At 45.7% G+C, this 18,869-nt stretch overlaps 1 pseudogene; it reads right to left on the bottom strand.

Annotated features, from left to right (window-relative positions):
• Positions 1–7,117: 7,117 nt before the first annotated feature.
• On the bottom strand, positions 7,118–11,256 carry LOC123474044 (annotated as a pseudogene).
• Positions 11,257–18,869: the final 7,613 nt, after the last annotated feature.

Below are 18,869 nucleotides of genomic sequence, written 5' to 3'. Positions count from 1 at the left end.
AATTGATTCATCAGAAGATTGAGCTGGCTGTCGTCGTGTCGGTGGTTCAGATGTACATACTGTAAATTTTGAAACGAGTTGGATTTCTTGATTAACGTGACGTTTTCAAATATGTATGCATAGATTTACAAAAAAATACAAATTTGTGTATGTGAGGTGCGACGTGGAAACATGAGTGAATGAGCGTCAGAGAGGCTGTAATATTTGATACCTTAAAAAATGCTGCAGGGCCCCTGAGGACTGGCGCGTTTTCCTCCGGCAGTGTGCGCCGATGCAGAATGCACTGTGGATGTGAAAGTTTATTGACGGGAATGGTAAGTTATGAAAAGAAATAGAAGTACCATAGGATATAGATGTTTCAGCGATATCTGAAGGCACAGCGTCCTGTACAGCAACGAACGGATAAGGCTGTGCCTCGCCTCCTGCAAACCGGAATATAAGACATTTGGAATGTAAAAATGTCATTTGGAAACTGATTGCGTTACCTTGCGATACAAGCTCCGTTTTGGATAGCGCAGTTAGTGTTGGTCCAACGTGGGCAGTAGGGCGCTGGGTTGTTTGAGTTTGGAATACAGGGGAACGTAGCCATGCATTCGCCTGGGCATTGGCATCCTCGGGGGTAAGCCGATGTCGGGTGGGGTCTTTCGATGCAGGTAGTTGGGTTAGCCGGGAATAGGGTCGGCCTGAAGACGGCATCGACATACCATGTGATGGTCTGGTCGGTTGTCCTGTCACATCGACACAGTTTTCGATAAAGATGGAGTCATTGCCAGTAAAGGAATTTGAAGGGGACATTCACGGAAGTCGATCGTGTTACTTTGGAATGAAGGTGCGGTGCTGGATGTCACAGGCGGAGCTGGCCTAACACGGCAAGCATCTGGACGCTGGGTAGTTTGCGGTTGGAACATTGAAGAACGTAGCCATGCCTCCGCTTGGGCATTGGCATCCTTTAGGTTAAGAGGAAGTCCGCCAGATTCGCAGGATTCAGATGGTTGGTTCGGCCGGTAACAGGACCGTCCTGAATGAGGCAGTGGTATACCATGCGGTAGTGCGGATGAGCGTGTTCTCAAATTCGACGACTGTCGTGTAGGATGCGTTTGCGGTTGTAAAAGTCCTGGTACGTAGATGCGAGTTTGGGATAAGCATAGTGGCGTTTAAGAAATAGCATGAAAGTACATTGCAGACGAATATTTTTATGGGAATTAAGTATGTTACCTTTCAATGCCTGTGCGGTACTGGATGACGCAGGCGGTGGTGGTCTAACGTGGACAGCATCAGTGCGGTGAAGTATTTGCGGTTGGAACATCGGAGAACGTACCCATGCTTCCGCCTGAGCATCGGTATCTTTGGGGACAGACGGATGTCGGGCAGGTTCGTTGGATGCGGGTGGCTGGTTTAGCCTAGAACAGGGTTGTTCCGAACTCAAGAGCGGCATACCGTGCAATGGTCCTGCTGAACGTCCTCTCAGATTCGGCAGCTGTTGTGTAGGATTACTTTGCATTTCTGAACGTCCTGCTAAGTAGATAAAGAGTTTGAGGTAAGAATAGTGACATTGGAGAAACATTGCAAAGCATTCTTATTGAACGAACTATGTTACCTTGCAATGCCCGTGCGGTATTGGATGGTGTAAACGTTGTTGGCCTAATGTGCGCAATAGTATCCTGATTCGTTTGCAGTTGAAGCATGGAAGAACCATGCCGTGCATTGACATGCGTGGAGGAAAACGGGCTTTGAACGGGCAAGTTGAATAAGAATGGTTGATTGTTCCAAGGAAGCGGTTGGTTGGTACTCAGTTGTGGCGTAGGAATTTGTTGTGATTGTGACCGTCCTAATGGAGTTGTGACTGTGATGAGTCAATTTAACATCGTAACAGCAGAAGAATAACGCCGCAAACGCAAATGGAAACCGTTTGTATTACCTTGAAATGCAGGCGCGGTATTAAATGTCGGAAGAAGTGTTGACTCAACATGCGCAACGCCGCTTTGGGTTGTCTGTAATCGCTGCATGGGGAAATTGAACCATGCAGCCGCTTGGGTATTGGCATCTGTGGAGGAAAACCGGTTTTGGACAGCCCCGCTGGATGGTGATGGATGGTTTCCTGTAAACGACGGGTTCCCCATAGACGACAGGAACATAGGAAGCGGTTGTACGTCTGAATGTCCTATTAACGCGAATGAAAATTATTCGTGATAATAAGTCAAGTAATGTATGTATTTTAGTATTATAAAAAATGGGAATTGTGTGCAGGTGTACCCATTGGTTCTGGCAGTAGAGGAAATGTAGGATTGGTACTGATTTCCTGTTGGTGGTGAAGGATATATCCGAGAGACGTGTTGGACGATGCTTCGTGGCTCATAGGGACTACGACTTCAGTGTGTACAGTATGCAACAATTGGGAACGGCCTGTAAAATGATGAAGTCTCTAATTTGAAGGAAGGAACATCGTGATCATACATGGGCAGAATACCTGGTTGAAACAGGCCGTCTTCTTGTCCTTCTCGCCATGTTGTAGATTGCAGAGAGCCACGTGAGATAAACTGGTTTGGCAATGCAGAAGAAGGTCCAGGCAATGCTTCCTCTATGAAAAGGATATGAGAGAATACGAAATGATAATTGCCTCAAACAAATGTCTTTGATACTCGTTATATGATAGCCTACATGGTTGTAGTTTTCCCGCTGGAGTATTTACCTTGATGCGATTGTGCGGGAGGAGTCTCAATAGAAGACGGCTGCAAGTTCAACAGACGTGAAGGCGTTTGTTGCCCAGCATTGCCACACGCAGCAGGAACGAGTGTTGCAATTCCTGTGTTCCTGACAGCTTGGTTACGCGAACGCCGCTTGAAATCGCTTTTTCTTTGATTGGTAGCAGAACAATTGCGTCTATGTGACATTGTTGTGAATTGGGGGATAGCCAAGTCCTGCCCAGTACATAAACCTGTAGGAAAGCAGATAGATTTCACTCGTTGTTAGTCAATTGGATATATATTGGTTGTTCTGGCTCTTGTTGAGTTTGGCCCTACGCTTTTGGCCCGTAAGCCCATAACCGTTTTTCACTTGCCGGTTTCCTTGTAACTATTTTAACCTTTTCTGTGTTGTCTTTTGACTTGTTAATCAGAATTGAACGTTGACTTGTCCATTTTTGTCGAACGAATAAGATATAAATGGTGGGAAGCTGTATCGAACAGGCGTAGCCCCTGAACGTTCTGGTCCATACCATTTTCGTTATGCCGTTAAACGTTATGACCCTTATTATTCTGGCCCATAATTGCCATCATTTCTGTGCTACCGGCAGACAAATAGAAATTAATGTTTCTAACCGGCCAGTCTTGCCAAACTGAAACGGTAGAGAGAAGAATTGAAACACGCCATCAGTGTTTCCACTTTGGCTCTCAAAGTCTGCAATTGATCTATTTTCCTTTCCATCTTCATATTTTAGTTGACAGTTAAAATTGTATTTCAGACCTCGGCAAATATGACCATCTAAACATTCCGCGACAAGCTAGTTCTGCCACGCATATCCGTCTAGCTCTCAATCTCATAGGGTTTGTGCAGTATTATCCCTGAGGGAAATTATTTTTTTTTTTATTTAAAAAAAATTAATACCGAAGGTATTTGTCGAATTTAACTGCATTAATTAAATAAGAGCTTCAGTGGTCTGGATTTTTCGGCTTGCTCTCAGGGGACGGAATCGCCGGAAAACTGAGGTCCCTTTTCACAAGAATAGGTCGAAATTCTCCGGAGCCAGAGGTAGGCTGTGTCGTTTGGTTTTTCGATCCCGTTCGGCCATTTCACGGTTAAACGAAAAACGAACCACCACTTCAAGAGAAATCTGGATGCTCAACGGTGGGTGGTCGGAACAGATTTTCGAAATTCGGGAATCGAGGGAACGAAATTTATCGACTTAAATCGGGCTTTTCGGGAATTTAAGTAAGGATAACAGAATTTTTTAAACAGATGAGACTGTAGCTGAAGAAAATGTAAGATCTTTGGCCCAAACGAAAATGAAATCAGGTCAGCGGTTGAATTGATATCGAATTAAAAGCGGGAAAAAATCGGCCAAGCGTGGTCCGTGGGGACCAGCTCGCTGCATCTCGGCTTGGCATTCTCGGAAATCGGTTTCCGAGAAAAACGTTCGACCCAAAGTTTAAAAAGCCTAGATCAACTATCTGAAGTCGCATCGAAACGGGAATCACACGAGGACGATCTCGTGAATGTCTTCTATTTATTCATATTTTTTAAAAAATAATCGGACAAAAAATCGTGCGACAAATAAAAAGGGATTTCCCGAGAATAGCAGGTAGCCGCTCGGCGATATCGAACCCGTCAAATCCCTAGAGAAACACCTTTTTGACCCCAAAAATCTTACAGCTTTTGGGCGCTTTTTCCAGATGCGCTTTTCTTACGCGTCTAACTAGGCCGCGAATTCACTACGCGCTTCTTAACTAACGATCCCTTAACAAATACTTCCCGAAGGGCGATACGCGAACGCGCATAACTTGTCCCTGAGTGTAAATATTGAAATACTTTAGTATTTTAATATTACCGAAGGTATTACAGGATTTATGCCGAAAAATAAGCATACATGACGAAAAAAAGAGGAGGAAAGATAAGGGGGAGGAAAGGGGGAGGGACAAGGGGGAGGGAGGAGGAGGGAAAGGAGCTGTAGCCAGACCAAAACCGGGTTCCGGAGAAATTCGGCGGAAAAAAGGCGGCAAAATTCCTAAGAACCGTTTATAAAATTCCGGGAAACGGGCCTTTTTCCGCTGAAAATTCAGCGGCTCGTCTCCATGTTTGACCGTGAATAACTTTTCTGCGTGAACTCGGATCGCCCTACGAATGGGAAAATGACAAATTAAGCCGGGCAGGAGCAGCTGGACCGTAAAATCCGCGTGAAAATCGGACATGCCGAAACCGGCCGAGTCAGCTACCGGAAGGAGCGGTCGCACGGCTCCTCATCGGATACCGCTGGATAAAGCGCAATCACGCGATCGTAGCTGTCGAAAAATTTTCGTGATCCGACGCACCGTTCAGCCGCTATGAATTTTGAAAATTAATTCCGAACGCGGCTGCACTTTGGACGTCGAATTCCTAGAATTGGAAGGTAGAGGACCATCATCATTTTTCGAGCTTTAAAAATCGTTTGCGGCCGAACGGTGTATCCGATCACGGCGGGACCTTCACCATCGGAACGAGCTCGACGAGCCGCATTCAATGATACCGGTTTCGTGATCATTCGTGACCGAAAAAATATTTGGATAGAAAAAATCCCATGGGGGTTGGACGCAATGGGATAGACGAGCCAGGCACTTGTGGGAGTCGGGGAATTGGTCTGAACGGGCAAAAAATCATAACTACCGAACGGTACCGTTGCTAGCGCTGACATTCATACTGCCGGAATCAGCGTGAGCCAACGCATCGAACGGTGCCCAACCCGTCATGATTAAAATATATAAAAAATACAAGAAAGAAAGAAGGTCAGCGGGGGTCAAGTAATTAACCAGCGCCTCACTGCTCCATTTTCCAAGAAAACGAAAGAAAAGTTTACAAACATACACGCCAATCTCGGCAGCGGATCGTCGCACGCACCTGCAATAGCCACCGATGAACGCGGCTCGTTTTCACTATCATTTTGTTTCACAATTCTAGATTTAATTTACACGAAGGTATAGTGCTATGCACGTCTTGTATCTTGTTTCAGTTTCCCTTATTATGACCGTCTGCTTGGTTCGTGGTTTGGAGTCACAAGTGGTAGTTGCATGCTGACGTATTCTTATTACGTCGGGGTACCCATTGAGCGGCGCGTGAAATGCGGTCTACTGACAACCCCAGTGCTACTGAATTTTTTTTGTAACACCACATGCACATGCTCCACTCGAACCACTGCACCAACCCGACAATGAGTTCCTACTCCTAATACTTACCTAGCATTCGTCCACTCTACTCTCCTCGCAATGAAGCAGTTTTCGTAAGGTTATCCAGTGGCTATGGTAGGAGGGGGTTTACGGAATTTTTCTTTTTTTTTTTTTTAAGACGTAGGCCACGTTATCTGATCCCGCATATTATGCGTACTGCCGTGCGGTTGGGGACTTACCACAGGCCGCTCGGGACCAAGCAACGCATATGCTACGTCAGACATCTTACCGTACCTTACTTGGGAAAAAGAAATGCAAATTGTTACCTTTTAAAGCTGTGTCCCGCTCGCCTGCTTCCTTTTCTGCTTTACAGCAGTTCTTCTGTAGGAGGAGTATCACTCCTACATTAAGGGAAATGACGTCTTGAAGTTACAATAATGATCTGTCAGTTGTCATTTTTTCCACCAGGTGCCGTTTACCACGGCTGGGCGTCTGCTGTGTTTTTGGTGTGCTAGTGCATTCTGCTCGACATTTCTCCTCGAATCTCGCTAGCGCATAATCGTATCAAAAGTTTCTCTCCTACAAAGTCATAAGTAAAAAAAAAAATCCTTGGTTTTCCCCCTCATTTTAAACCCTTCTCGTCTCTTTTCTCGTAGTTCTGTGCTACGCCCCCATCACGTTTATTGTCCGACAATGGATACCTCTAAAAATTCATCAAAGCATCACACTGGTCCATATAAAAGATTTAAAAGCCAAAATATTTCCTCCTCTAGTAGCTCATGTCAGGCCCCAGTGTCAACACTCCTTTTACCTGTTATCATCACCTTCCCAGCCCAAGCCACGTGTTTCAAACAGCTAACCCTCAAGGATCGCAAATCGGTTTTGTCCGCAAAATCAAGTATTCTTCCCCTTGCGACCACTCGGGTTGGCGCTAATGGGGAACAAGATCGAACAAGCAAAAAAATTAATTCGACACACAAATAATTGATTAACTCTTTCAACCATTTATTGATTTTACCAATTATTAAGCATTTGGTTGTTAACTTTAAAAAAAGTAACATTTCAAAATGTTTGTCGGTAATTTGATATCTTTTCAAGCAATCAGCTGTAACCTTCTTTCATTGTATATAGTCTCCAGTCTGTTTGTAAAAAACGTTCGTCCGTATCAAACTAGATTCGGGGCCATACAATTAACTAGTTGTTTGAAACCAGGTTACTCGACGGTAAAATTGGTAAGACGTCAACAACGACGAAATTCTAAAAAGAAATATCAACATTTATGAAAGAAATACATTAAATAGTCTAAATGAAATGAATTAATTACCAACACCCAACTATCAAGATCTTCTTGTGTAATTATGGCACGTCTATTTACTGAAATAGGTGTGTTGTTGAGACTTGTTGAAAACGCCACTGGGTGTCAGCCTTCGAGATTTATGTGGGGCTGCGTTGGCCGAACCATAAAAATCTAGGTCAAGATAAACTTACATGACATGCAAAGTTCAATTTCATATTAGAAAACACATAATTAAAGGCAACCAGCAAAAGGCAGTCCATAATAGTGTAGCGCCAATGTACTTTGTCGCTTAGCACCGGATGCTAGGAGATGCAAATGTGCGATGTCAATGGACTTTGCCACTCTGGCCGGATGTCAGAGGACTCAAAAGCCCGTCTATGACCGGCCAGAGGGGCAGTCCAATGTAGTGATTCAGACTAGTTGTTAGTGCTCCCAGTGCTGTTACTGTATAATGCTGTGTGTGTGTGTCGTAAGCTGTCTATGACTGAATACATCCCTTAAACCCAGTGAATCTGTTATATGGTGGAGATGCTACTGCGTTGTTCACTGATCAGGTACACGTTTTAACTCAGGTAGGCGTTCGCTGTGAGGGGTCTCTGGAAATCGAACTCGGCAATTTATTGCCGGGCACGAGACCACAGCAACGGTCTGGGAGAGCGTGTATTTGGGAAGTGGGATCGCAGCGGATCCTCGTGTGAATGTCACACGGGAGAGGTGTGATAATAGACGCTGGGGAAAGGAGCCGTAGACGAGCAGCTGAAGAGGCCGCCAAGGAGATTCAGACCTATTACTCGGGTTTGAGGGCGGCAACACCTCTAGCACGATCTTCAACAGGATTGCAGGCAGCAAGCGCTGCTTCAGCTCGGTCAAAGGGCCGTTCGAGAGGCCCTCCTGGAGAAGTGAGTGACCTCACTTTGGGACAGAAAGGTACGTGGTTGTCCAGGGAAGTTTCCCTACCGCGGGAGGTTCCAGATCCGTCACAATTCCAGTCTGATTCCGAGCCACGGGGCGAGGAATTCGAGGACGCACAGAGCTGCCAGGATTCTGGGAATCCGGAAGCAGGGGGTACTGTGACGGAAGGGACATACGAGTCCGTAGCTGCACGTAAGCAGCACGAGGGGCTCGTGAGGTAGGGAACGAAGGAAGGGTTAACGCACGTACCGGGGCGGGTAACGAGAAGCGGCAGGAAGTGCGGGTCGTCGATCGTGATCAGGGATCACGCACGCGTCAGGCGGAGTTCGACGACCGCGAGTCGCTTATCCCGCAGGTGTCAGTCTCCAGTGTCCAGGAAAGGATCGACGAGCAGCGGAGGAAGTCATACGACCCAAATTCGCTCGGAACGCAGGGGTCGGTGACTGGAAACCGAGAGGTGTGGCAGGGGTCGGCGTGGGCGGAAGGCGCTGCCGACAGGAAACGCATAGTTAGCGTGGAAGCCGATACCTCCGGGGTCATCAACAGATCGTCGGGTAGCGACAGCGGACAGCCGTTGGAAGCGAGGAACGACGAGCAGCGAGGGGTGGGCTTGGAAAGAAGAAGCCTGCGCGAAGGCCTACGGCCTAGAGCGTTTAGTACTCCACAGGAAGCGGCAACGGTGAGACAGGGACGCGGCGGATTCAGCGTAGGAGGATCGCCAAGCCGACAGTCTCTGGAAGATCCTGAACTCGAGTGGGACCCGTTTTTAGAAGAGGAGGAAGACATGGCGGAACGCCCAATGTTCCACTACAAGGAGCCGGAAAAGTTCCGGGGCACGCCAAAAAAAAACGCAATGGAGTGGATAGACCGGTTCGAAAGGATTGGTCGCCATAATCGTTGGTCGAATAACGATCTTGCAAGGGCTATTGATGTTTCGCGCGAGGGTGCTGCCTACAAATGGATTGTAGGCCTTGAGGCGAGAAACGCACGCCCGGAGCACTGGGAGGACCGGGATGTCCAAGTAGCCGGAACTGACGACGAGCCAGCGCACTACAGAGAGGTGCGTGGGCTCAAGACGCTTTTCCTGAAGCAGTTCGTGGCGGTAAACCTGAAGCGGCAGACGGAAAGGAAGCTGCGCATGCGGGTTCAGAGGAAAGGAGGAAGACATCACGGAATACTACCATGATGTTATGGACATGTGTCGCATGGTTCAGCCAGACATGACCGAAGAGGTGCGCATAGACCACCTTTTCAGGGGATTGAGCCCGGTTCTCTACGAGAGGCTTTACGTGTTGGGCATTAAATCGTGTGAAGAATTCCTGGAGGAGGCGAGACTTCACGCGGATGCCGTAAAAACAGCCTATGAGAGGGGGTATGAGGATGCGCGTAGAGAGCGCGAGAAACTGGCAGTCAGGGCAGTAGGCCTTGACAAGGTGCAAGACCTACAGCGCCAGATTCAAGAACTGAGGGAGGTGCGGGAGCCCGGAGAAGAGGATCAAGGCCAGCCCGGGCCAAATGCAGTCGCGTGAATATTGTCGTTTAACCCAGATAAGTTTTACCAAATGTTAAAGTAGAAAACATAGGGGACTCTATTTGTTATGCCTTGTGGGGTTTGTTATCCAGTTTAGGGAACCCATGTCAGTAGGTAGGAGGGGGATGTAGCGCCAATGTACTTTGTCGCTTAGCACCGGATGCTAGGAGATGCAAATGTGCGATGTCAATGGACTTTGCCACTCTGGCCGGATGTCAGAGGACTCAAAAAGCCCGTCTATGACCGGCCAGAGGGGCAGTCCAATGTAGTGATTCAGACTAGTTGTTAGTGCTGTCAGTGCTGTTACTGTATAATGCTGTGTGTGTGTGTCGTGTAAGCTGTCTATGACTGAATACATCCCTTAAACCCAGTGAATCTGTTACAATAGAATTTTACCTAGGAAAATAAAATCATAGTGTAAATTAGTAGAAAAGTTTATCCGAAATCTAAAAGTCACATTTCTCTGCATGACAGCATCGAGAAAAAATGACAAACGACAGCCGCCTACGATATTTGTAAACAAACAGTCAAACACAAAATAAAAGTTATAAAATGAACACAAACACCAACAGATTTGAAATTCTGTTCAGACACGTAGTTTAATATGGCGAATCGAATAAGAAATAAATGAAAACGAAAAGTTCCCCAGTTTACACGCGATAATTCCCCCAATTTTGCAGCCATTCACAAACCGGCGGGAACCTCAAAAATTTGAATTTCGACCGAATAAATAAATATATAAAATGAACACAAACACAAACAGATTTGAAATTCTGCTCAGACACGTAGTTTAATACGGCGAATCGAATGAGAAATAAATGAAAACGAAAAGTTCCCCGGTTTACACGCGATAATTCCCCCCAATTTTGCAGCCAATCAACAACCGGCGGAACCTCAAAAATTTGAATTTCGACCGAATAAATAAATATAAAAATGAAGAAAAACACCAACAGACCTGAAAATTTGCCCAGACACGTAGTTTAATACGGCAAATCGAATAAAAATAAATAAAAACGAAAAAGTTCCCCAGTTTACACGCGATAATCCCTCCAATTGACAACCAATCAAAACCCGGCTGGAACCCCCTGGGGAAACAATAAACATTTTGGGGCCCATAACCACGGGATAGCCTTAAATCTTTCCCAAGGAAAATCTCTCAGGGATTATACAGATGTTTTACAGCATCTTTCCAAAGTTTAAGATGTCCAGGCTCCTGATTGGGATCATGATTCTGGAAGGGTATTATGAAAAGTTATCGTGTGAGTCTGACATGCAAGAATATATATATAAAATATATGTAAGAAAATACCACCCACCAAGAAATGCCTTTTGGCATTGTATCGTTAAGAATGAGGCACCACAAGTGGTTTTTCAGAACCATCCCTTTTCTTTTTTGGGACGCAGTCAGGATATAGACACCGATATAGACTGGCATTTTGCCAGGCACTTCCTCTATTACACAGGTGAAGAATTCTGCAGGTAGAACCAGTTTCTTTAAAGGAATTACAGTGCTGCTACATAAATAAAAACAAAAAATTAATCACACACAATACATTTGATAGTTAGATAAGAAATTGTTACCTAGCATTGGGTTGCGATACATGATTCGTATTTGGAGATGGATTCTCATCACCAAAATCTTCATTATCAGACAGCCCTGACATAGTTATGGTTACACAGCTTCACTTTACAATACTGTAATTGAAAAATATAAATACAATAAGGAAATTTATGAAACTAATCTGACAGTACTTTTCAAAAACGTTGACAGTTTCACTAGTGCACGACTTAAATAGTAACATTCTTGGCACTTATTCTTGGCATTATATTTACTATCACTAGATGGCGTGCGGTAAGAAATATTGATTGCAAAATTGAGTTTGAGTTCGATAAAATTTTTTAGTTTGATCGTGATCAAACTCATTCTTAAATGAGTTAAGTGATCGATCAATTTTTTAGTTTGAGTTTGATCTCGATCAAAAATTGAGTTCGATCACGGCAACTCTGCACACAGGATGCCACAAACACATGTTTCGCCCCGAAGTGTTGCTGAAATTGCAACAGTGACAGGCATACATCTGACGATAAATCGTGCCCAGTCTATCGCAACAAACAACAAATTCTAAACTTCGTTCAGGCAGAGAATTTATCTTTTTATCAAGCTAAAGAGGTTCTTAACTTCAACCTCAAAAAGAAAAAAATCTTGAACAAACTCATGAGCCTATCACAACACGGTCCACGAATCAACTCCCGTCTAATCATTGCGCCTCTCCTACTGGCATTTCTCCGCCCGATCTCATCGAATCCAAGATCGAAGCCCTTCGACACGAAGTGTCCAATCTACAGTGCGAAAGTGAAGTGAAATCCCTAAAAAATCAGTTTGTCGCGTATACTCCGCTAGATCTCTCGAATAAGATGCAAGAAAAAATCTCTTCCACTGCGAAGTTGCATGAAAACTTGAAAACTTCGCTGGACGCGATTGTCCCTGCAATGGTAAAACTGACTCCTAATATCCCCCACATTGAAGAAATTTGCCGACTCGTTCGCCAACAACAGGAAACTACAACGACCTCACCTGCATTACTCTCGACCGACGCCTCTGCCACAAATCAAATCGTAACTGCGCCTCCGAAAACACCAAAAACTTCCCCATGACTTCCGACACTGACATCATCCACTAGTATGCAAATGGGCTAAAAGGCATTAAAAAGACCTTTTTCTGCAGTACTTAGTGTTGCGCCGAGTTTCAGAGAATGCGGGAATCAAGGTAACGAATACGTTTATTTCAGTCAAGACGAGCACGTTTTACACGGTAGGGCTTCTCTCACGTCCCGTGCCCAACTACCCTGGCCGGTATTCAGCCCCCGTCGCCTCCTTAACGAGCGTGAGGTGAGGGTGGCGTAGTTGCCGCTTCGTCATACGCAAATAACCAGGTATGCAGCATTCGGCCCTTCCTGAAAACATCAAGATCTCCTGATCTTTGACAGATCGATTTCTGTCGGAACTAATGATGGATGAACGGAAAATTGAGACAAACAGAGAAAAAAGACCATTACAACAAAACAGAACAAAAGAAAGAGAGAGAGAGAAAAAAAGAAAAGAGAACGTAAAAACCAAACGAAGTGAAATGAGGCCGCCATTAAGAACTGGACCAGAGAATTGGGCCCAAAACAAGGAAAGCACTTCTTGTAGCGGTTAAGGTCCCTCTTCTAATAATAAATGAATGCTTCGTTTCTGTTCGGGCGGATTATTCTTCCGGCTCTCGACACTGTGAGTTCAGGCTGTACGAACGACTCCGACACTGCTGCCAAGCTTGACTCCGGTCTTGCACCTTCTCGCCGCTGTAGCTTGTGTTTCTTCGTTTATGTTTGATCTCGTGGATCCTCGCCGTTTTTCGTCGCATCTTCGTATTCGTCGTCGTCACTGGGAAGCCAATCCGTCTCTCGACGTGGAAAGTATTGCATGGCAGATCCTCCACTGAATAGCAAGTGGGTGAAACCCTCCTATAGACTTGATAAGGTCCAATGAAGCGGGGTATGAACTTTTGGTTTTCCTTTGGCTTTTGGTCGTCTCGCTATTAAAACTAGCTCGCCTGGATGAAAAAGTGGATCGGGTCTTCGTTAGAGATCAATGTTCTTTTTCATTTTGCGTTGGCGGCTTAATACTAGTATACGGGCCGTTTTCCGCCAACGCGTTACCGCTTGATACGGACGTCATGAGACAAGTGTTCACCCGGCGGCCAAGGGAAGGCAGATTCGACAGCCATGACGGCTGTTCTTCCATACACCAATTCGAACGGACTGATATCAGTTGACGATTGTTTGGCAGTGTTGATGGAAAAACCACCCTTGTTATTTTCTTGTCCCAATCTGTGTGGGCAAAGTTGACGTAGGCTGCTAGCGTAGACGTTATAGATCCATTCATTTTTCGACCAGTCCGTTGGTTTCGGGATGTTCCGCTGAGGCCAGTACATGGCGGATCCTCCACTCTTTGAAAAATTTGGCGAATACTAGAGATGTGAAGCAGGACCCTTTATTACTTATAATCCGGAATGGTGACCCATGGTGGAGGAAAACTACCTTCTCCAGGAATGCCTTTACCCTCTTCCACCCCAGTACTGACGACGGGTTCCGCTTCGATCCACCTTGAAAGATAATCAATGCAGACTATTAGGTGCTGCTTTCCTTCAGATGACGATTGAAACGGACCCAAATGATCGATGCCTAGCGTGTGAAACATAGTCTTTGGAGGTGGAATTGGGCGAAGTTCCCTGCCCGAAGCCCCATTCGAGGTTTGTAAGTTTGACAAAAAGGCAGGAACGGACGTAATTTCTAAAAGACGCTGACATTCCTTCCACCAGAAGCGCTGGCCTACCCTATCGATTGTTTTTTCGAAACCATGATGGCCTCCGTCCGCCGCATCATGACATTCCACCACGATTTCTTTTCGTAAGATGGACGGTACTACCAGAAGTTGAGGGTGTCCTCTTTTCTGATTTTTTTACAATACTCCTTTGTATAGGACAAAGTCGGAAGAGGAAGGAACAGACCGGCCGTCTTTTAACCCTTGCACAGCTAGGGATTTGCTGCCTTACGTCTTCGTCTGCGTGTTGTAACAGCCCAATGTCTTGAGGTGTGTATTCTTCCGGTTGTAATGGCCGCCCAGGTAAGGGTTCGACTGGGTCAGTCTCTTCGGCTGGCTCCAACAGGTGAGCCCGGGACAGAGCGTCGGCTACTACGTTAGTCGTCCCTCTGACGTGTTGTACGCGTCCAGGAGATACTCCTGGAGGGTCATGATCCACCGAGCAAACTTGCCGTTTACATCCTTTATTTTGAGCAACCAACACAGAACGTTGCCTGTCGGTTCTTCACGGTTACGGGTCGCCCATATAAGAAAATGTCGAAGCACTTGTTCAGTGACCACACTAAGGCGAAGCATTCTAACTCGTTAGTGTGGGTATTTTTCTTCGGACGAACTTAGTTTTTGGCTGATGAAGGTAATAGGTTTAACTATTTTCTCTCGATTTTAAGAGCAGTACGGCTCCTAATACCCTTTGACACTTGCGTCCGTGTGTAATTCGATCTGGGAGGTTCCATCATCGCATACCAATACGGGAACGGTCTTTATCTTTTCCTTTAGTTCTTGCATCACGGCGTCATGAAGAGCTGTCCAATAGTTTTTCACGTCGGCGTTTTTTTAAACAAGCAGTGTAACGGTCGTGTGGTCTCGGAAAACCCACGGAAAAAACTTCGATAATAGGCCGTAAGTCGCTCGAGGAAGGCCTCTTAACTGTGTCACGTTAATAGCCTGAGGAAAGGCCATAATTGCCGTTAACTCTGTGGGATCGGGACCAACGCCCTTCTTGACTGACCATGTGGGCCTGCATGTGGACAATTTTTTTGCCCCGAACAGGAATTTTTTCTGCGTTCATAACGAGGCCGGCTTTGTTGATGGCGGCCTAGCACTTGTCCAGCCGTTCTAGATGCTCGTAAAATGTAAAGCCAAATAGTAGAATACCGTCCATGAAACACAGGCATTCTGTCCATTTCCAGACCGTCTAATCAGACCGTATCCATTAGGCGTTGAAAACGGCGGAGATCCGCACAATCCTGAACGGTAATCGGCGAAATTCAAACAACCCGTCAGGGGTGACGAATGCCGTTTTAGGTCGGTGCGGCTCAGCCAATACATTCTGCCAGAATCCGCTTTCGAGATTCTGGAGAGCTGAAATATTTCTCGCCGGTCAGCAGCCCAAGTACGTCTTTGATCCGTGGGAGCGGGGTATACGCCACGCTCCGTTACCGCGTTGAGCTGCCTATAGGTCCACACAAAATCTATTTTTTGCGTCGGACCTTTTTTCTCACGAGGGAACCATCGGCGAGCTCCAGCGCCGTTCGACTGTTGACCGCGATGATGCCTTCTGGTTAATCTTTGAACCTGCTCGTTTATTAATTGGCGTTCAGCCATTGACACCCGGTAAGGCGAAGCACGGGTCGCTCGTCGCCTGTTTCTATAAAGTGTTCAGCCAGTTTTCGCCCTCCCTCTCTGCAACGATAGGAAGCGTCGATGAGCGTAGAGAGTCTCATCAGTTTCACTCTCTCGCCCGAGCTAAGGTCGGAGTCGACCTGCAACGTTCTTTAGATTATCCGGGGATTTATGTGCGAATCCTCTTTGTAGTTGTATACTTCCTAAGAGGCCGGAAAGGATCTGCCGACTTTTCTAGGAATTGACTTCCGTCTGTCTTTCTATTGGAACCACTTTGGAGAAGTCCCCTAAACTTCCTCCAATCCTAAGAGCTGATGTGGACGTGTTTACAACGGGGGATCTGGACGACCCTATTTGACGACTCTACTACACAGTTGGGGGTGAGCCATCCGCCGGTTATTTCTTGCGGCCTCGCGGTGGGGAAGATCCAGAGGTTTCGACCGGACTTGAAGTCAACTGGAATTTTATATACAGTAAGGTGGGTAAAATTTTTATTTTTTTTTTTTAAGCCGGGCTGAGTCATTTTTATTTGTAGCGTCGGTATGATGTTATCCTGAAAAATAAAATTTTTTTGATCATTGGGTCTGTTCCCGCCGTCTTGTTTTTGTGTCCAAAAAATACAATTTTGGTACCTGGTCACCTTTTGGGTGTAATAAAACTCGGAAAAAAATAACAGCTAATTTTTATTTTCTTATGGGAAATTGAATCGTGGCGCTGCTAGTCTTGCACAAGAATTGATTTCCTTCTATGACTAAACAAAATAATTGAACTGAGCTATACATTTTCTAAAAGTTCAAATAATAACCTAAATTTTGAAATAATTAAGACATGATTTGGTTCAGGTTTGACGGATCAATTATTTGGGTAACTGAGGCTGTTTTAGCTACGACAGAGCAAAAAAAGAAATTTGAAATGGTTTTTCATAAAAGGACTATAAAGGTTGAAATCTTTTCTAATAATGGTTTATTTAAACTAGTTCATTATTACAAACGGTAGGAGTAAAAGATTCTCTCGATTTCGGTGTTTGTAAAATATGGTAGTGACGTTTTTCAGATCATGCATGGTTTTTGACGCCTAATTTTTTCCAGAATTTTATTTTAATGGAAGGGGTGGGTGAAAAATTGATGAAAAAAGTCTTTAGAAAGCTGAGAAGACTTATGCAATCAAGGTCACTTTGGTTTTTTTTTTTTTAAATGAAGAAGGGGCTACGAAGACGCAAAAAGGGCTTAAAAAAAGAGCCACGTTAGGTTCTACCCAGCCTAATTTTCTGATTTTTTCTTTTTATTCACGATTTTAAAGTAGGTTAAAAACGAAAATATGGAAATTCTTTTTGCGGCATCAAACCAGAGCTGCTGAATTCTGAAACTCCTTGTTTTTTCTTCACAGTTTGACTTCAGAGTAAAGAATACTATATATAATAGAATACTATATATATATACATAGAGGCATAGAATACTAATAGCTTTGAGGCCGTAATATGAAATGATCTGCGGGACGAATGGGCAAATAACTGACGTTGTACGGCAGTGGGGAAAAACATTCATTGTCGATCTTTCCTCGAAGGTCCGACTGATCCGTTTCCCGAACCATCTTTGTTTGGCCGCCAACGCGGGCTATGCTGAGACAGTCTCGAGAACATGTCCGAAGTTCAGCAAATAATAACATTGTACTTCGTTTCAGGGCTCGGGGTTGGACGTCCGAAAGTTACATGTTTCGTTCCTGCCCATCGGTGCCGGTGACGGCAACCGATTTACCATTCAGGTCAAGAGAGCCACCTAATTGGTCAGGACCCAACTGTCGTGCCATGGACTCTGTGGCCGCGGCCCCGTTTTTTTCTTTTTGTCTGTGCCACCTGTGAACGTGCCATGGTTTCCGGGTGAGGTGGGCCACAGCCTCGCTAATGGTCCCTAGCCGACGAATCTCCGATCAGGAAATCGTTAACGTAGCCGGTGGGTTCCCATCATACTGACATGGGCTGACGAAGAAATCCATGGATTGCGAGGTTAAGCTCTACATCATTGAGCGGGGTAGACTGACGTCGGCAGAATTTTACTTTATCTAGAACGTATGGCTCGTTCGGTAGCTGTCGCCGGGCCTCCACCAGTGCTACTAACGGACCCTCGGTTAGGCGGACTCGCAAATGCTTGCAACTAGTCGTCCTAATCCAAGATGCTATTCTCATTTCTTCTTTCCACGTTGGTCTCAACAAACAGAGAGCTTTATAGCAACCCGCCGTTTATCTCTGTTTCAGTTTTCTGCCAGGGCCTTCTGATTTTACAAGTTGAACCACGTTCATCGACTCTCCGGTCGACCCAGAATACCTTTCGGGATCCACTAGTACCCGAGCCGGTGAATGGACCACATTTGTTCCTGGAGCAGCGGGTGGTGGGGGTGCTGGAACGGGGGTGGCTAATAGTCTGGCTGCTAGGATGGCAGGATTTGGTTCGTTGTTGCTGCTGCTGCTGTTGTTGGTTGGCTGGCCCCAAGTGCCGTCAGGCAGCATTGAGAGTGTCAAGATCCATTCTTGCTCCGTAGGGCTTGGGAAGCGGTCACTTTCTTGATTGTTGTATCGTCTCGTTAATGCAGTTGCACTGTTTTTGGATACAGCGCCTAGCCTGAACACAAACGCAATTAAAGCACCCACCGGACGAATACCGGCGCCTTGACTCATCCAATGGTAAATTTCTGTCCGGATGGGGGAGGGACCAACCAGCCTAAGCCTAGACCAGACTCTTGCCACGTAACAAAAGAGACACGTAGATTAACGCGGAGCGGTCACACACTCGGTCGAATACTCCTCGATGGCTAGTGTAGACAATCGTCTTCGTCGGCCATAGGCTTGGCCCTGACAAACTCTCTTTTGCCTCGCGTGTCTTGGCGTCTCTCTCTTCACGCTTCTTCTTTTTTGGCTTTCGAAGCTAAAATTTGCTCTTATCCGAACCTTTCTTGCTTCTCTTGGACTACGGCTCGAACGGCTCTATTTATTTTACATTTTTATTCCTCCGGCGAGGCAGTTTCGCGACGTTGGGACGAACGTGTCGTCAAAGAAACGTAAGCGGACACGAAACGAATATAGATGCGTTTAATGCAGCTTGATTCAGACCGTTACGAATAACGAGGGAAACGCGTAATTGGAATTGAATACGGCGACCACTTGTCTGGCGGCGGTCTTGAGGAGGAAAGGAAGACTTTTCCGGCCGATCGTGAACTTTTCCACGACAAGAGAGGTACTGGTTTTGCTAAAAACGAAGGAACGCAAGACTTTCTACGTAAAGCACTGGTTTTTCCTTTT

Source organism: Daphnia magna, linkage group LG7 (assembly GCF_020631705.1).
Source record: "Daphnia magna isolate NIES linkage group LG7, ASM2063170v1.1, whole genome shotgun sequence".
Lineage (NCBI taxonomy): Eukaryota > Metazoa > Arthropoda > Branchiopoda > Diplostraca > Daphniidae > Daphnia > Daphnia magna.
The sequence above is the reverse complement of the archived record's forward strand: the minus strand, read 5'-3'. Positions and strand labels throughout refer to the sequence as shown.